This window comes from Myotis daubentonii, chromosome 3 (genome assembly GCF_963259705.1).
Source record: "Myotis daubentonii chromosome 3, mMyoDau2.1, whole genome shotgun sequence".
NCBI classification, from domain to species: domain Eukaryota; kingdom Metazoa; phylum Chordata; class Mammalia; order Chiroptera; family Vespertilionidae; genus Myotis; species Myotis daubentonii.
Window position 1 is genome coordinate 218,084,985 of NC_081842.1, and position 19,339 is coordinate 218,104,323.

The following is a 19,339-nucleotide window of genomic DNA, read 5'->3' on the forward strand; positions in this document are numbered from 1 at the left end:
CCTGGGTCCCCCCTCCCCTGCCCCCGTGCTGCTGCCATGGCCTCCCCCCCGTGCACCAGTCAGCTCGAGCTGCGTAACAAAGCACCACCCAGAGGTTTCCTCCTGAGTCCTGGCGTCTGGACGCCCGAGTTCCAGGTGCAGGCAGACGGGTTCCCCCCGAGGCCTCTGTCTTTGGCTGGTGGCCAGCTGCCTCCGCCCGGTGTCCACCTGTGTGCTTGTGTCCTGGTCTCTGCCTTGTAAGAACACCGGTCCTATTGAGCTGGGGGCCACCCCAGGGGCCTCATTTTAACTCAGTTCCCCTTGAAAGACCCTGCCCAGATGCAGCCACACGCTGAGCAGCGGGGAGTCAGGGCTCCGACACGTGGATTGTGGGAGACGCGATTCCTCCCAGGAGCTTCAGGCGCCCGGGGCCCCTTTCATCCAGAACGATGATCTCCGCGCTCATTTACCCGGCGAACGGCGTTTCCGCGTTCAATTACTTCTCAAGAGCGCGTGTGCTCTGCAAAGCCTCTTCATTTCGGAGGTTTAAGGAAGAAAAGGAGGGAAGCCAGCCCACTTGAACTTCGCGTTTGAACAGGGAAAATCTCATTAAGCGGGGCTCACGGGGAAGGAGCCGAGGACCACAAGGCTTTCCGCGGAGAGGACTCCAGAAGCTTCTTCAGCCCTCCGCTCGGTCCTTGTCGGCGGAGAGAACCCACCTGAGACACAGAAGCGGAGCACGGTGACTGGCTGCCTCGCGCGGAGGCAAAGCGCACGCGCACCTTCTTCTCTTTGTTAAATATATTTGTATTGATGTCAGAGAGGGAGGGAGCGGGAGGGCGAGAGAAACGTCAGTGATGGGAGAGAGTCATGGGTCGGCTGCCTCCTGCACGCCCCACACTGGGGTTGGAGCCCACAACCCGGGCCTGTGCCCTGACCGGGAATCGAACCCTGACCTCCTGGTTCATAGGTCGACGCTCAACCACTGAGCCACGCCAGCTAGCTTCTTCTTTTTTATTATTATTTACTAGAGGCCCGATGCACGAAATTCGTGCAAGAGTAGGCCTTCCTTCCCCCGGCTGCCGGCACCGGCTTCCCTCTGGCACCCGGGACCCATACTTCCATTGCAGCCCCAGCTTCGTCCAGAAGGATATCAGGTCTAATTAGCATATTATGCTTTTATTATTATAGATTGTTGACACTAATTGCCCTGATCGGGCTGACCCCCTCCCTCCTGTTCATCCTCCCCGTGTGGATAAGGGCAGCCGCCTGAACACCACACCGGTGTTCTCCTCCCCCGCCCACGGCCTAACGGACTCCAGGGGAGCCGGGCCGAGCGCGTGCTGCTGAGGCGGCGTCTCGGGGACGCGGGTGACATGCAGCCTGTGGGTAATTCCCGCACCGCCTCCCTTTGAGGGGAAGTAAAGGAAGTCAGTCAGCACCAGGGAGTCAGAAAACGCTCTTCCCTTAAGTGCATGGGGCGGGGTTTCCAACGGAGCCAAACCCGGCTCCCCCAGGTTTACTGGCCGTTAAATGCGGTTATCAGCTCCCCGAGCAGCGATTAAACGTGTCAGCAAAGCCACCCGGTGCCACCGAAGCACTTAATTTTCATTAAAAAGTGACACCGCCAGCAATTACCAAGGACGAGCCGCAGTCACAGGTACTGACACTCACAGCACAGAGGGCGACCCCGAGACAGCACACGCCCCAGGTCTGTGCCGCGCTTCCTCCGGGGCCACGGGGGCTTGGAGCACCTGCTTCCCGCCCCCCATCAGGCCACGCGTTCACCCCCCTCCCCCCGCACCTCCGGGCAACACTAATCCCCGGGGTGCGATGCCAGCGGCTGTTCATCACGTACTCATTTCCTCCACTCACACCCTTCAACCTGGGCCGCTTAATGGAAACACAACTGATGCCGCCCTCCTCCCCTCCCTCCTCCCCTCCCTCCTCCCCTCCCTCCTCCCCTCCCTCCTCCCCCCTCCTCCCCACCCTCCCCCACCCTCCCCCCGATCCCTCCTCCCCTCACTCCACGCCTGGGAGGCTCAGCGCTGCTGAGAACAACAGCAGGGCACCTGGAGCCCCTGGAGCAGCCAGGCCCCCACAGGACACGGCAGGGATGTATGCCCCACCAGCGGGAGCCACCACCCACAGACCAAGCCCCAGCCTCAACCCCAACTCGAACCCTGACCCCATCCCCACCCCAATCTGAACCTGAACCCTAAACTGAACCCAAACACCAACACCAACCCTAACCCAAAGCCCAACCCCAACTCTAACCCTAACCCAACCCCAACCCCAACCTAACTCTAACCTGAACCCCAACCATAACTCTAACCCTAGCCTAAACCCTAATCCTAACTCTAACCCTAACCTGAACCCAGCCCAAACCTCAACCTAAGCTCAAACCCCAACCTTAACCCAAACCCGAGCGGAACCCTAAGTCGCACAGAGGCCCTGATGGGAAGACAGAAGCAGGTGCTCCGAGCCCCCCCCCCCCCCGTCCTGGCAGAGGGAGGCGAGGACACAGATGGGGTAAGCCAGCGCCCTGGTCCCAGTCCTGTGAACACAAACACCCGCTGAGCGAGGAGCAGGGCCCCAGGTGGAGATCGCGTAGCTGGAAAGTGGCCGAGTCAGGTTCTGAATCCAGGTGCACCTCTGCCCGTAGCTCATCGCCTCTCCCCTGCGCCCGGCGGGACTTGCCAAACGAGGCCACATGCGGATGGTGACGCTCGCTCACCAAGTCTGCGCAGGGTCCTGAGGCTGGGGGGGGGGGGGGGGGAGCGTCCCGGCTCCTGCCTCCCAGAGCTCTCCGCCTCCAGCGAGAAGCACACAGTGAGGGCACAAGAGGAGTCAAGACAGCAGCCCTGACGCAGAGGAGACGGAGCCACACAACTCAGCCCTGCCCTGAGCTCAGAGCGGCGGGAGGAATGCGGGAAAGGAAGTGAGGAAGGCGTGAGCTAACACACACGGCGGTGGGGGTGTCTCCGTGGGCCAGAGAAGGCCCTAGAACGCAGACCACCTGCAGAACCCAGGCCTGGGTTACTCCCAGGGGGTAATGGGACCAGAAGTCCCCCTCAAAGCAGGACCCTGGCACCGGGCTCACTGCTCCGCGCTTATGGGCTGGTGATGGCCTGGGCACCATGGGCACGCTGTGACCGCAGGATCCAGGGCCCATGCAGCCTGGGCACCAGGCACCAAGGACCTATCTGCTTGTCTGCCCAGCGCTGGGCTGAGACGCCCTGGTCGCTGTCCCCAGCGCTGGTTCTGAAGCTGGAACATCCGCCAGAAATCCAGGGCCGGGAGGGGTGAGCTCAGAGGCAAAAGAAAGCCAAAGGCCTCTGACTCTGACGCAGGAAGAACTCGCAAGCCGACACCTGGAAATACTTCGGCCCAGGGCGCTAAGGAAGCCGCCGATAAACAAAACCCCAACGGCCGCGCAGCATGAATTCACCGCAAGTCACGCGACCTGCGTGGAGCGGTGCGACACAGACTTCCACACAAACCCACGGGCGAGGTGCCAAGGGAACGAAGAAACAGCTTCCACTCCTGAAGGAGAAGTTGAGGACTAAATTGCAAGCGTTACGTGGACCGAGGAGAGTGGGTGACAAAACACCATCCATTAAATTCTGAAAATGAAAAGTACGGTCACCGAGAGAAACAGCAAACAGCGTCAACGGCATGAGCCACTTCCGTCTCTTCAGGGCGCAATGCGGACATTCGGTCCACCTTCCACATGTTGGGGGGCCTGCCAGGTGCCAGGTGCCACCCCCGTCCTGGGAGCTGGACATTCCACGTGAACAACGCGGACAAAAGCCCTGCCAAGCAAGGGGACCCGTCCGTCGAGGGCTGTGCTGTCCACGGAGGGGACACTTAGATGGTGAGAGGCGCCGTCAGAGCAAAAAGCGAACAGCAGGGGAGTGAGCCACGCGGGCTCCAGCACAGGGGACCGCCTGGCGGGGGGTGGCCCGGGCAGAGGGGGGCTGGGGGCTGAGGAGGCGGCCGGGCTGCAGCGCCTGCGCGGGATCCATTCGCCCTGTGGGAGCCCCTCACTGGCACAGGCTCCCGCGGGCACTCGGACCCCAGCCCAGGGCCGAGCGCAGAGCTGCCCCCAGGGCCCTGAGGGGCTGGATGCAGCCCCGGTTCCTGCTGCTCCGAGGTGCTCGCCCCCCTCTGCTCCCCAGTGACCTTTGAGCTTGCGGAACAGGCCTTGCTGGAGCCAGGGCTGGGGCGCCGCAGACCTCCTGGGAGGGCGGGTGTGGACCCAGCGGGCAGCACCGTCTTTTTATTTTTTTTAATATATTTTTATCAATTTCAGAGAAGAAGGGAGAGAGAGAGTCACTGATCGGCTGCCCCCTGCACGCCCCCCACTGGGGATGGAGCTCACAACCCAGGCAGGTGCCCTGACCGGGAATCGAACCCTGAGCTCCTGGTTCATAGGGTGACCTCAACCACCGGGCCACACCGGCCGGGCTATTGTTTTTACCCTTTGACGTTGCATGCGTCCCACGGCCCCACCCGGCAGGGTCGTTCCCGCCGCTTTACTCCAGGGGCGCCAACACGCGGCTACAGGAGCAGATGCCGTGGTGTCGAGGCCGTGGGTCAGAAGCCACCCTACAGAGCCCGGCCCCCGAGGGCTGGTCCCCAGCTTTGGGCAGCCGGGCCATGGCTCTCGGGGACTGGGCCCCAGGCAGAACCGTGGCCAGCCACGCAGCCTGGAAGCCGGAGGGAGACCCAGGCCCAGGCTGGACCCTCAGGGGAGGCCAAGCCAGCAGGTTGGGGGCTCAGGGGGGCCACCAAGGCCAGGCAAACGCCAGCCTCAGGGGCGCTTTGAGCCAGGCCGAGCCGCACCCGCCCCCCGAGGCCAGGCCATGGCCTGTCACTGTGAACAGGTGAGCAGCCCCCACCGTCCACATGTCTTCTTCGGGGGCATTCTGACTACTTTAGGGCGTTTCTTCTCTCGCATAAATTTTGAAATCACAGCTCCACACAGCACCCTCCTGGGACTTGGACCGGAAGTGCACGGCTCTTACAGGTCAACTCAGAGAGAAGGGACATGTTTACAATATCACCGTGAACTATTCATAAATAAGCAGTAGATCTCAACTTATTTAAGACGTAAGGATGTCTTCTACAGCATTTAAAGCTTTTACAACAGCCCGGCCAGTGTGGCTCAGTGGTTGAGCACCAACCTATGAACCAGGAGGTCAGGGTTTGATTCCAGGTCAGGGCACAGGCCTGGGCTGTGGGCTCGATCCCCAGTGTGGCGCGGCAGGAGGCAGCCAATGGATGAGCCTCCCTCATCCTTGATGTTTCTATCCCTCTCCTTTCCTCTCTGAAATAAAATTTAAAAAAAAAAAAGAATTCCTGATTGTTTTTTTTAATTACTACAAAGATCTGGCATATCTTTCATTTGTTCTTAGTTTCCTATAACTGCCATTGCTATTTTTACCGTGCGTTTGCTTAATTTAAATGTTTAATTCATTGCTGCTGCTGTGCAGAGATGCCATTAGCTTGTAAACTGGTCTTGTATCCGGTAATCTTCCTAAATACTCTAAATGATATGTACAGTTTGTCTCTACAGTAGTTTGGATTTTTCCAAGACAGGCATGTCATTCTACAACAGTTTTATTTCTTCCTCCTGGCCTCTACACTTTTATTTTTCTTGTCTTATGGCTCCGTTTTGTTCCTCTATCACAGCAGCCGTGTTCCTAGCAGGGGACCGCGGACATGCTTGGCTTTAAAAAAAAAAACGCTTTAGTGGTTTTGCTGTTGTTGGGAGTGATGTCAGCGAAAGGTTTTCAGACTCTTCCTGGCTGTTTTGCAGGTTGAGAGAGATGAGCTTCATCATAAAAGAGCACTGGATTTAAGCAAATGCTGCCGCTACATCGAGCTGAACGTATTTTTCCCTTCAGGCTGTTAATGTGGACACAAATGGGTCTGTTCTCAGCGTTTGCTTTCTCGACTAAAACCAGCTCCCTCGCCACAGACGGTCTGCTTGCTCCTCGCGGCGCATTCGGTGAGCGTGTTTCTAGGATTTCTGCGCGACGTTCATGCTTGAGGTTAGCCGGGAACTTCCCTTCCTCCGCTGGCCTTTGTTTTGATGGCAACATTTTAACGTCTTACGTGTTGGTTTCGCAAAAATGCTCTCTGAAAAGTTTTGTGGAAGAATAAAAGCATCTGCTCCCTGAGGCGTGAGACTGGGCGCGGCGTGTTCTTTATGGGAAGATAAAGAACTGAATTCCATTTCCTTAATGGTTATGGGAATATTCAGATTTCTCATTTGTCTTTGGCCCGTTTGGGGCATTTATCATTTCCAAGGAGTTTGTCTCCGTTTTCCAATTTGCTGTCTGCAAAGGGCTCGTGGTTCTCTATTAACCTTCTGTCTGCGTGGCAGCTCCCCGCCAGGATCTATGACGGGATGGAGCGAGCCAGCCTGCAGCCCGGAACACACACCACGTTATACGCCCAAAAAAAGGAGGCGTGTTTATTGCTGAGCAATTACCTCTGAGTTATTAATGATTTTTGTCTTCTTGTTTGTGCTTCTCTTATATTTTCCAATTTTCATGATGAGCATGTAATGAACCGGGGAAAATGCACAAATATTTCTTTGCCCCCAAAAGAGAGAAGAGAAACTGGACTGTTAGTCAAAGCGTTTGCTCAGCCTTCTCTGCCTGCGTGTCTCCGTCCAGCGCTGACCACGCCCCACCCTCCGGGCCTTTCTCTTCCTCCCCCGTCAACACTGTCCTGCTGGCCGCCCCACCCCTGGCCACCCCGGGCGACGGACAGAGGGGTGGACGTTCACCTTGAGCCAAAGAGGCGCTTCCTTCTCCCTCCCGCCGTGTCCCTGTGGGCCGGACCAGGTCCTTGCCCATCCCACGCCGTCCTGACCCAGTGGGGGCAGCCGGGGCTGGGACGGAGCCAGCCCCAGGGGACCGTCGGGAAGTACGGACACTCCATCAGGCCGCCTGACAGTGGCGCTGCGATGGGCGAGGCTGGGACCCGAGGGCTTTCCGTGGGCCAGCTCGGCCTGTTTTCTCATTTACCCACAGAACTCCCGTCTTCCTACCCGCAGTGGGGGCAGCGGGGGAGGGGATGTTGGGGCGCACAGCAGGGGGCAGCGGGGCTGGGATTCAATGCTGGCTCCTGGGATCTGCCTCTCTCCATTGTGACCTCATCACACCCCGGCTTTGGAAACAGTCGGGGGAGCGGGGGAGGAAGTCACCAACTCTCCGCACAGCCATGGCTGAGGAAGAAACAGGCAGGCGCCCTACAGTACGAGTCCAGATCAGCCCCGAGGACCCCATGTGGCCGAGGTCCTCCCAGCGTCCCAGCCACAGGAGGGCTGTGGTGCGTCCCTGCGGGATCCCCAGACCCCGTCAGGTGACCTCATTGGGCGAAGGGACTTGGCAGACGGACGAGGTTACGGGTGCAGAGATGACCCTGAATTACGGGCGGGCCCTCAACGCCACCCGCGGCCTTAGATGAGCGAGGAAGGAAGGAGACTTCACCCACAAGGGGGAGGCCAAGCCAGCGGGGTACCGACGGGGCGAGGCGGCCACAAGCCCAGGGAGCAGGAAGGAGCCAGGGGCAGTCCCCCCCGGAGCTTCCGGAAGGGACCAGCCCTGCCAGCACCCCGACCTCAGCCCCTCGGACCCAGTTCAGCCTCTGACCCCCAGGGCTGCTGTTGGCACCACCGAGTTTGGGGTCCTCTGCTACAGCAGCCGCAGAGGCTCACACCTCGGCCAGGCCAGGCCGGCCCCTGCTCTCCAGCCCCAGCTCCAGCTACCCCTCCAGCCACGGAAACAGCAAGGCGTGTTCCCAACACGTCCCGTTCACGCAGGCCAGGCCTGTCCGCAGTGCTCGCAGCCGACTCGTACAGCAGCAGCGCGCAGAGAACTCAGGGAACCTGAAACGCAGCCAAATCGTCCGCTCTCCATGCGCACCAGGTGCCCACGGGGGGGTGGGGCGGGGGGGGGGGGCGGGCATGCAGGGGTGTGCCTCTGCGGGGGCATCACTTGCTGTGAGACTTAACACTCCCTTTATTTTATCCCTCAAAACACTCGCAGCAACAGCCCAGTGTGGCTCAGCGGCTTGAGCATCGGCCTATGAACCAGGAGGTCACGTTTAGACTCCCAGTCGGGGCACATGAGCAGTGGAGGCAGCTGGTTGGTGGTTCTGTCTCATCGGTGATGTTCTCTCTCTCTCCCTTCTCCCTTCCTCTCTGCAATCAATTAAATAAAACCTCGAGGAGCCAGATCTCCGTGGCCCGCGGCCTCCATGCGTCCTTTCCTGTTAGTTAGGAAAAGAGGGGTCATCGCTCTGGGCCGGGCCCACAGCCCGACAGCCCAGGAGCTGGTGTCCAGAATCGGGGCCCAGTGCCAGCGTGAGACAGCCATCTCCTCTCGGTTAATTGCCGGTCTCTCGCTGGAGGTGGGGGGCGGGCATATCTGTGACAGGAAGTGGCCGCGGCAGCGCGCCCGGCCGGGGCTCCACTGGGCTTCATTAGTGGAGACAAATGAGGCGCTGCCCGCGTCCGGACCGCGTGCCAGCTGGGCCAGCCCCGGAGGCTCGGGGGCGGGTGCGCGACGGCCCCGGGAGCAGGGGGTGGAGGAGGGGCAGCCCCAGAGGACGGCACGTGCGGGGCACACGCAGCGGGGACGTGCCCACCCCAGGACGCCCGCCACACCGGTCCAGGGCGCCTGCACACCTGCGCCAACAAAAGTGCCCCCGACCGAGTCCTTAAACAACAGCTTCATTTTCTCGTGCTTCTGGGGGCCGGAGGGCCAAGGTCCGGGTGTGGCAGGGGGGCGTCCTGGGGCTCCCCCTGGGGTGCGAGGCCGCCCCCTCCCTGGGCCGCACAAGCCTGACCTCTGCTGTCGGCGTCCCTGCTGGTGCTTCTCCCACAAGGCCCCTCAGATGGACGGGCCCAGGGCCTCGCTCGCTACCCCTCTGTAAGGACCCGGCCCCCTGCGTGGCTGCACTCAGAGGCCCTGGGGTTGGGAGTTCAACACACGGATGTGGGGACACGATTCAGCCCCGAGCTGAGGCTCACCCCCGGGCCACAGGGAGCCCCACCAGCGTCTGTCCCCCATCCAGGCAGGAGCTGCTGCTGGACATGCCCTTTCTGCCCTCATCATCGTCCGGCAGGAAGGCAGGAAGGCAGGAAGCCCACCCGGAGGCCAGGCCCTCCTCAGCCCGGGAACCGCACCCCGACCTGCTTCAGGGAAGGGGGGCAGCGGACGGGCAGGCCGGCTGGCCCGGGGCTTGTCGGGAAGTGGAAGAGCTCACGGGTGGGTCCCAGGCCACCCCTCCCACGGGTGCCCCCCCCCCGGAACAGGCTCTGCCCGGGGAGTGAGGACCCCAGACTCTGTCTCGGTCCTGCACGGGCTCCCGAGGCAAGAAGGGGAATCACCCCACAGAGACTTTAACCCCTAAACCTGCAGGGAGGAGGCGCTCCTTACCCCACCCCCCCACCCTCTCACCGTTAACCCCAGGTGGCCGACAATTAGCCAGGCAGAATCCCTGCCCCACCCCCCTATCTTCTCCCCCCTGGGGCATTCCAGGGACCAAAGGGCAAACTCTCTGTGATGGGGGGTCTCGGGGGCCCGGGATGAGCTATGTGTGTTGATTGAGCCCCCCGGCCATGCCCCCTGAGAACCTTTCCTTCCCTCCTCCGTCCTCCTCTCCTCCTAGCGCACCCGCCCTTATCTACCAGCGTCTCTCAGAACGCGGCCAGCATGAGCCCAGGATGAGCCGAGGGTGAGCGGAGGGTGAGCTAATATTTGCCTACAGAAAGGGCTCCCTCCAGAGTAAACAGGAGGGCGGTGCTGCCGGGTCCCTGGCGGCCGGGAGCCGACTGCGGACCTGCTGCCCTTTCGGACGGACGTGGCCAGGAACACAGAGGAGGCCGCCGGCCCTGGGCTCAGCTCCAAGCCCCGAGCCGCACGGAGGTTTCCCGTGCAGCACGGAGCCGGGCCCTGGGGCTGAAATCCGCCCGCCCCCCCCCCGCCCCCCCACCCCCCACCCCCCCCCCCCCGCGCAGGGAGCCCAGAGGAAGCCGGGGCAGGTGTCCCATCACCATCCCACAGGCAGGCCTGGCGGCAGCCGGGGGCAAAGGAGACCCTGCATTTGGAGCTGGAGACCTGCTCCCGGTGGCCGCAGCCCGGCTGCACGCAGGTGCCCGGCCCCAGGACGCGGCGAGAACACACCTGTGCAGGTGGGCTCTGCTGGTCTGCGCCAGGGGCCTGTCCGGGATGCGGGGGCCCGGGCAGGAGGACAAGCGGAGGCCCCCACACGTCACCCTGGAGGGAGCACCTAAGGCCCCCACCTCTGCAGAACCTCTTCCCGATGACCCAGGAGCCCATACAGCTCGCATCCGGGCATCACACAGGAGGGCCCAGCCTCCCCCACGCCCCTCTCCCGCCCCGTGTCCACACAGGCCGCAGCCCTGCCTCGGGTCAGCGCCCCAGACCAGGCTCTGCCCACGCCCTCACAGACAGCCCCTCGGCACCGGCCCCCTCGCTCAGGGCTTTAGGGCGGGCAATTCTGTGGCCCCCAAGCAGGAGAGCAGGAGCTGAACGGGGGCACCGGCTCCAGATGGCGGGTCCCCTGGTCACACGGAGCCTCACGGGCTGAAGGAGGTCGGGAGGTCAGGAGGGCCTCTCCCGTCTGTGGCTGGACAGAGCGTCGGCCCGGCGCCTGAGCCCCCTGGCTGACCGCCCTGAGCCCAGACGTGTGGGCGGGACATGGGAGCAGCGGCTCAGCTCCCACTGCAAACCCTCTGGGTCCGAAGTGAGGTGCACGTACATCAGTGACGAGAAGAACGGCAGCCCATTCCGGGGTCACACGCGTTTCTCCCCCTTCTCCTCGCTTGTCTGGCACTGGGGCGCGTGTTATGATGACGACGCTAGTGTAACGGGGTTTCACGTTCGCTCCCTGGCGGAGGCCCTCCCTCCATGGGAATCCAGGGGCCCCTTTGGGCTGTAAAGGCCCCGAGGAGCCCTGGGGGGCGGGGCAGGGGCTGCAGGGCAGGCGGGGCTCCCTCCCTCACCTGGGCCAGAAGGTTCCTCACCTGGAGCTTTGGCACCTGGATTCCCACGCGGACCCCACCTCCCGCTGGGTAGGCTCAGCCTCCTCTCCCAGGCCGAGCATTTTAACCCAAGTTCACCTCCCGAAATAACCTGGGCTGGGGGGGGAGGGCGGCCGGCCCAGCCCACGTGGCCACTCTCGGAGCTGCCTGACTGTCCAGGCGAAAGCCACGGCCGCTTTGCTCCGATGAGTGAAAACCCCAGAGAGAGACAGCTCTGTCTCCCCAGAAGCAGGCGGGGGCCACGGTGCACCCTTCTGATCAATAACCGATTATCTTGCAAATTCAATTCCCCGCCTGACACCAGCCTGCGCTGATGGGCCCTGGCAGGTCCAATCCTCTCGGGGACGCTCCAGAGAGGCCTCAGGGGGGGCTAGCCGTGTCCACAGGGGCCCAGGCCTGGGGGGACCCCTACTCCACTCCCTGCCCACACCTGCCAACCATGAGCCCGCTGCCGGGAGACACCCATCTCAGAGAAGCAAAACCCCACAACCGCTCCCTCTAAGGCAGTGGTTCTCAACCGTGGCTGCACATTAGAATCACCTGGGAATCTTGTTAAAATCCTGATTTCTGGGCCTCATCCTCCAGAAAATCTGTTTCTCTGTGACTAATGTTGTGGCCCCACCCCATCACAAAGAAACAGAATTTCCGGAGGATGAGGCCCAGAAATCAGGATTTTAACAAGACTCCCAGGTGATTCTAATGGGCAGCCAAGATTGAGAACCACTGCTCTAAGGCCAAGGGCGTGGCTGCAGGCGTGAGAGCTGCCGGGGCCCCGACGGGTGAGGGCTGGGCAGGGTCACTGTGGTCTGCCAGAGCCAAGGAGAGGCCGGTATCAGCAAGACAAGCAGGAGCGAGTGCGGAGAGGCCGTGGGAGGGAGGGCGCCCTCCTCCCTGTTGGCGGGAGTGGAGAAGTGGAGACGGTACAGCCACTGCGGAACGCAGCCTGGCGATGCCTCAGAAAACAGAGACTAGAGCTTCCAAGCGACCCAGCCATCCCTCTCCCGGGGATACACCCGAAACACGGGAAACCATGTCTTCACAAAGACACATGCGCCCCTGCGTCCACTGCAGCATTATGCACGGCAGCCAAGGCATGGAGACGGCAAAGGGCCCTGCGATGGAGGACGGAGAAGATGTGGGCCGTCTACACAATGGGTGCCCCTCAGCACGAGAGAGGACAGAGTCGCGCCATTTAACCACATGGATGGCCCGGGGAGCAGTCCGCTCAGTCAGAAAAGCTGAGAGCCCTATGATGTCGCTCACAGGCGGATATAAAACGGAAACTCGTGAGCACAGACAGCAGGGCGGTGGTTGCCAGAATGAAGGGGGTGGGGAGGGGAGGGGGCCCGCATATGAGGGGACAGGAGAAGGTGTGACTTTGGGTGGGGGGCACACAGTGCAATACACAGGTCCTGTCACATAGAAACCCACACCTGAGACCTGTATGTTCCTGTTGACTAATGTGACCCCAATCGATCTATATATATAAAAGCCTAAGCGACCGTTACGACCAGATGACCGGGGGACTGGCCGGCAGCTACGACCTGCACTGACCACCAGGGGGCCGACGCTCAATGCAGGAGCTGCCCCCTAGTGGTCAGTGCGCTCCCACAGCCAACCCCCCACGGTCCCTCCGCCCCGCCAGCCCCCCATTGGCCCCGATTGGGACTGGACCAAACCCTGATCAGCCCCGATCGCTGGCCTGGCTGAGAGACCCCACCCGTGCATGGATTCGTGCACCAGGCCTCTAGTTTAATAATAAAATATAAAGATTTTTAAAATAAATAAGTAAAGGCAAGACCCAGGCAACGTGGGCGACGGGGCCAGCGTCCTTCCCTCGCGGGGGTGCACTGTGCGGGCACCAGGCGGGAAGGACGCCCCACCCCCTCGCCCATCCGCTCAGCCCCTTGCTGCTCGCTGCACCCCCAGGACCCACCCTAGCCCCTGGATACCAGCGGCATGGCCGCCCCTGGCGTTAGGAGCCTTACAGCCATTCACGCCTCTCCCGGTGCCTCCTGAACAGTTCAGGACTCAGAGCCATGAGCCACGGCGGAGCGAGACGAGGGTCCCAGGGGACAGGAGTGACGCGGAGCTTGAGGCCCCTCCGAGCCGCTCGAGGGTTCCCGAAACGGCCAGACACCAGGGCCCTGAGCTTATGCTGGAGCAGCTTTTAGAGATCATGGGAAATCAACGCCTCCGCCCAGGTGTTCAGCGGGAAGCCTCAGGCCTCGCAGACCGGCAGCCGGGCTCCAGGCTGGCAGGCCCCTCCTCCCGGCAGGACCTGGAGCAGCCCGCCCCTCCCTGTGCCCGCAGCATCGCTCAGGCGTGGCTCGGGTGTGGCTGACGGGAGTGACGGGGGCGGGGACTGTGCTGTCCTGTGTGAGAGGTGAGCACACTCCCAGGGCCCACCCGCCAGCTCCCGCCCTGCCAGGCTCCGTGAGACTCCTCGGTCGGTCCCACCCCAGAGCCGAACCCCTCGGCGAGGGATGCGGGCGGTGCTCCCACCGGGGACGCTGCCCTGCTCCCTGAGAACCCGGGGCTCCCCGTCCACCGTTGCTCTGAGCACGAGGAGCACAGATCTGTGTTTGGAGCCTCAGCGCCTGTTTGATGAGAGAATCTTGAGATGGCAAAGGGGGACTTTAAAAACTGTGCCAGTCCTGGCCGGTGTGGCTCAATGGATAGAGCGTCGGCCTGCAGACTGAAGGGCCCTGTGTTTGATCCCGGTCAAAGGCACATGCCTGGGTTGCCGTCTCGATCCCCAGTGTGGGGCGTGCAGGAGGCAGCCAGCCCATGATTCTCTCTCATGATTGATGCTTCTATCTCTCCCTCTCCCTCTCCCTTCCTCTCTGAAATCAATAAAAATATAAATACATACATACATACATAAATACACACATATATACGTAAATAAATGACAAAGGAAGTCCTCTTTGTCAGTGGGGAGCAGCGCTGGTGCCTAACCTGTCGTGGTCACCTGGGCAGCCCCACTGGGGGCCGAGGCGCCCTGGTCCTCGCCGGCCCTCGGGGTGGCGCGTGTTTCTCCCCTCGGCGGCCTGGCGGGCGGGGAGCGGCGTGTCACCGCGGGCCCCGTTTCCGAGTTTCTGGCTAACGCTGTTGAGCCTCTTCTCTCGGCGTCTTCGCCTGGGGAGTGTCACCTGCAGGGAGGCGTCCCCTCGGATCTCTCACCGGCTTCACCGGTTGCTTTTCTCGCCGCCGCTGTGGAGCTGTCAGGATTCGCCGCGGGTCTGGGACGCGAGGCCTGAAGCAGCCTCCGCAAGTCAGGCCCGGGTGCCCGGACCCCGCGTGCCACACCTGCCCAGCTGTGCCCCCCGCGCCCTTCCGCCCCGTCCTCCTCGGCCTCCTCTCTGCTTCCTGACCCGGTCTGCTCGTGCGCCAGTCCCATTACTGTCTCAGATCGTCTCCCCGGGCCTTTGTTGGTTCGCTTTATTGCGTGTTTGCCTCCCACCCCATTTCCTGGCGCTTTTGTCTTTGTGACGCCTTCCCTCCTGTCTCCTTCGATCCGGGATTCATTCTCTTTTCCTGGCTTCTTCCCAGTGAAATCCCAGTTATTGATTTTCCCGGCCTTTCTGTCCGTACACGGGGCTGCACGTCCCCGCTGCGGTCCGTTCCCGGCCGCCTGCGCACATAAGGGGATGTGTCTTCATTACCATTTAGGTAAAATATCTTCTATTTTCCCAACTCCCCTGTGACTTCTCATGGGACCGGCTCCTCGGGAGCGTGTGTGTGGCTTCCTTGCGAAGCAGCAGACGTTTTCTGGTTCTTGTTTCAGGGTTGGTTTCCGGCTTCATCGCCCAGTGCTAGCAGCGCATCGCCCAGGTACCTGGGTCCCTCGGAAAGGGTCAGGCCGTGCTTCCTGAGCTGCCGACGGTCAGCGGGCAGGGCCCCGGGTTCGTCTACTGCAGCGAAGAGCGGGCGCGTTCTCTCACACCGGCCTCATCATTCACGTGCATCAGGGCAAGTTATCACTGTGCCTCCCAGAGCGCCCGCCTGACAGGTTACCTTGTCTGCCGGTGCCATCAGGCTGAGAAAACGTCTCCGCGCCCCTCCCATGACCGCTGCGTCACTGCCACGTCCCCGGTTTTGTATTTTCCCAGGTTGCGGCCTGAGCCTGGAGTAGGAACTTCCTGTCGTGCTGAGGGGATCCCCTCCCACCTGCTTCACGTGCTGGAGGCTGCGAAGTATTGCATCTGGGAAAACAGCCCCGACTTGTGATAAAGAACAGTGCTTGGGCCCTGGCCGGTGTGGCTCAGTGGATAGACTGTCGGCCTGTGGACTGAAGGATCCAGGTTCAATTCTAGTCAAGGGCACGTACCTGGCTTACAGGCTTGATCCCCAGTGTGGGGCGTGCAGGGGGCAGCTGATCCATGGTTCTCTCTCATCATTGATGTTTCTGTCTCTCTCTCTCCCCCTCTCCCTTCCTCTCTGAAACCAATAAAAAATATTTTTAAAAAATAAATAAAAATAGAAATCTATGGACAAATAGCCTCGGGTGAGGGTTAACAAAAATAAAAATTGTTAACCATGTGCTGAGCACCAGGCACACGCCAGCTCTGGGGGAGACAGCACAGGAGGGACCCTGGGAGGGACACAGCCCTGGCTCAGGAGCAATGGGCACTCTGACTAGGAAAGTGACAGGCTCCTAACCAACCAGGAGGCCTCACCAGGGGGGCGGGGCTTGGCTGAGCCTTGGAGGAGGATGTGCGGGCGGGCGGAGAAGGGACCAGAGGAGCCAGCCACTGGGCAGTGGGATCAGTGGGCCAAGGGAGCGAGGGGCTGTGGGGGAGGGAACTGTGGGCCCAGGCGGGCAGCCATAGGACGGGGGCCAGGCAGGGATCCGCGAAGAAAGCCTGGTCCTGGGTGTTTGAGGGTCTCACCTTTTTTTTTTTTTTAATATATATTTTTTTTATTTCAGAGAGGAAGGGAGAGGGAGAGAGAGAAACACCAATGAGGAGAGAGAATCATGGATCGCTGCCTCCTGCACACCCCACAGTGGGGATCGAGCCCGCCACCCGGGCCTGTGCCCCGACCGGGAATCGGACGGTGACCTCCCGGTTCCCAGGTCGACGCTCAGCCCTGAGCCCTGCCGGCCGGGCCACAGCGAAGCTTCGGAGGAGCCGCCAGGCTCTGGTCCGGGGGCCCTCGCCGTTTCCCGCGCACCAGCCGTGGACGGGCTCCGGTTCCCCCGCCGACAGGCTGCCCTCCCACAGCCAGGGCGCCAGGAGCTGCCACGCGACCTCCAAGCCTCAATCCACGTCCTTCTCATCCAATGCTGCGTTCACCGAACTCTCACGCCACCCACCCGGAGGCGAACCACGTGAGGCAGCACCCAGGGACCTCTCCCTCGGCCTGGTCCCCAGGCTTCCCCTTGTGATTCGGGGGGCGGGGGCGCTGGGGAGGGGCCCAGGTTTCGCCAACTGTGCCTACATCCTCCCTGGCAGTTGCTATAGAAACCGCCGCCGCCTTGCTCTCCCTTCACCTTCGCGATGTTAATAAACAGCCTCGTTATTTTGCAGAAAGCACTTTGCAGAAGCAGCCGCCCCGCAGTTTCCTCCTGATCCAAACGAGGGAGGAGAGACCGCGGGGCCCCTTTAATTGGCCGTGGCGGGGGGGGGGGGGGGCCGGGGGGGGCCGGGGGGGGGGGCTACGACTCGCAAGTGCACTGGGCTGGTTTTATGTTTTGTGCATGAGAAAGTGACTTCCTGCCACCATCACGCATCGCCAACACCCCGCGACCCTGAGGCGTGGGCCAGGAGTCCTCTCCGCCCCACCCCCGCCACAGAAATCGCGGTGGAAGGTACTGGAAGGGTCACGTCTCCCGGTCAGCGGGGCTGAGCCGCCAGAAGGACCAATCTGTTTCTCGGCCTCACGTTACCGATCAGAGGAAGGCCCAGCCCTGGCCGCCTGCGTGGCCCAAGCAGCCTCCTCGCCTCATGGCCTCTCGTCCCGGCATCTGGAGGTGAAGGTCATGCGGGGCCTCACTGAGGAAGCATGTGTGTGAGTGTGTGTGTGTGCGCATGTGTGTGTGTGAGTGTGCATGTGTGTGTGAGTGTGTGCGTGTGAATGTGCGTGAGTGTGTGTGCGTGTGTGTGAGTGTGTGTGTGAGTGTGTGAATGTGTGCGTGTGTGTGTGTGTGCATGAGTATGCATGTGTGTAAGTGTGCGTGTGTATGAATGAGTGTGTTTGCGTGAGTGCATGTGTGTGCATGTGTGTGCATGTGTGTGAGTGTTCGTGTGAGTGTGCATGTGTGAGTGTGCATGTGTGTGGGTGTGCATGCGTGTGTGCATGTGAGTTTGTGAGTGTGTGTGCTTGAGTGTGCGTCTGCGTATGTGTATGTGTGAGTGTGCGAGTGTGCGTGTGAGTATGCGTGAGTGTGCATGTGCATGTGAGTGTGTGTGTGCTTGAGTGTGTGCGTGTGTGTGAGTGTGCATGTGTGTGTGTGCGTGTGCATGAATGTGTGTGTGAGTGTGTGCATGTGCGTGAATGTGCGTGTGAGTGTGCATGTGTGCGTGTGTGCAGAGCGTGCATGTGATAGGCGTGCGCACATTGAGTAAATGTTAGGTGGTAGCATTGGCGGTGGTGATGGCAGCAGGCAGCGCAGGTGGCTCTCGGGGCCACAGGAAGGGAGGCCGGGAGCCGATCTCTGCAGCCCTGGCAGGTGGCATGGAAATGCCGTCGCTGCCTCTGCTGAGGCCTCGGGACTTGGCCGCCGCGTGGGCTCTGCGTCCCCCGGGGGTGAGTCGGGAGCTGGATGCCCTGCGTGCTCCTGGGGTCCCGAGTTTGGAGGACAAACCCTCCGGCCCTCCAGCCCGCAGCCACCTTGGTGACGAAGCGCCCGCAGGGACGTTCCCTCCCGGGTCACACAGGCACCGGGGACGGTTCCACCAGGGGGACCAGCATCTGGGAGACCAGCTCGGGCCACACACAGGCTCTGGGTCTGTGACGGCTGCTCAGGGGGGAGGGGGAGGGGCAGGAGGAAGCTGATCATGAGTCGGAGGGACAGGCTGGGGACCCTGCTGGACGCTGGCCACCGGGCGGCGTGAGGGCGGAGCACAGAGGGGACGCTGAGACATGGGCGTGAGGAGCCCGCGCAGGAGACAGAGACCAGCCAAGAGGAAGGGCAGGAGGGACACTGTCCAGACCGCCCAGGCGAGGGAAGGAGCCTTTCCCACGGGCGTGGCAACAGCAGGCACTGTGGGCCCCTCCTGGCCGCGCTCCGTGGTGCGGGAGCACCGTGCCCAGCGGCTTGCTGGCGTTGCGCTACCTGGCAGCCAGCGGTGCCTGGGAGAGACGGAGGAGGATCCGTCTGCGGGCCCCGCGGGGAAAGCACCCCCAGGAGGAAGGACCCAGGCTCTCTCTGCACCTCCCCAGGGTCCTCTCCGAAGCCACCCGGCCAGGGGCGCGGTGGAGGTGTTTGCCAGCAGGTCTGACGGGCTCCCTGCACTCCACACCCTGCAGGGGCCAGGCCTCACCTGGCACCGGGCGCCCGGTGCCCAGCGGATCAGCGTGCGCTGTGCCGGGCAGGTTGCCTTCCTGTCTGTTAGATTCACAGCTGTATACGGAACACAACAGCCTGTGAAATGCAATAAATCTGGAGTTGCCTCTCAATTCCAGCAATAATAATTAGCAAATTAAAATAGAAATGTCACCACCAACCCATAAAAGTTCTTAAGTGCAGGATGGGGAAGTCTCTCAGGCACAGAAATGGCTTTTGTCCGTGTAACACCCGGGGCCGACGGGCTGTCAAATGTTCCTCGAGACGGCCATTGGGCCCGGAGAGCCCGCGCGGCGCTGATGAATCCCGGGTCGGCTGCCGTTCCGTGTCAGCGCGCTAACATAACTGTGTAATCAAGCCTGCTTTATGGGGCCTGGAATACGTGGACGGCGGCTGGAGCCATCGCTCTAACAAGGCCGAGGGGAGCGGAGAGCATGCCAGCCAGCCGCAACCCGGCCTCCTCGCGGCCAGCGCCCTGGCCGCCAAGCATCCGTTCGGCCAAATGAGGGGAGGCCTGGGAAATCACGCGCAAATCGCGCACCATCTGGCTGGCATTTGGGAGAGCTGGAACCGACGCCGCTCACGGCAGCACCGCCCACGGAGGCCCCCCAGGCAGCTCCGACGCTCGGCTCCGAGTACCCGCCGCTTTCCCAGTTGCAAAAATCCAAGCTCGAACACCAGGCTTTCCCGAGAACGGCAAAGGGTGGCGTGGCCGTCCCCACGATGCAAAAGGGTGCTTTGTGTCAGTGAGTCATCAA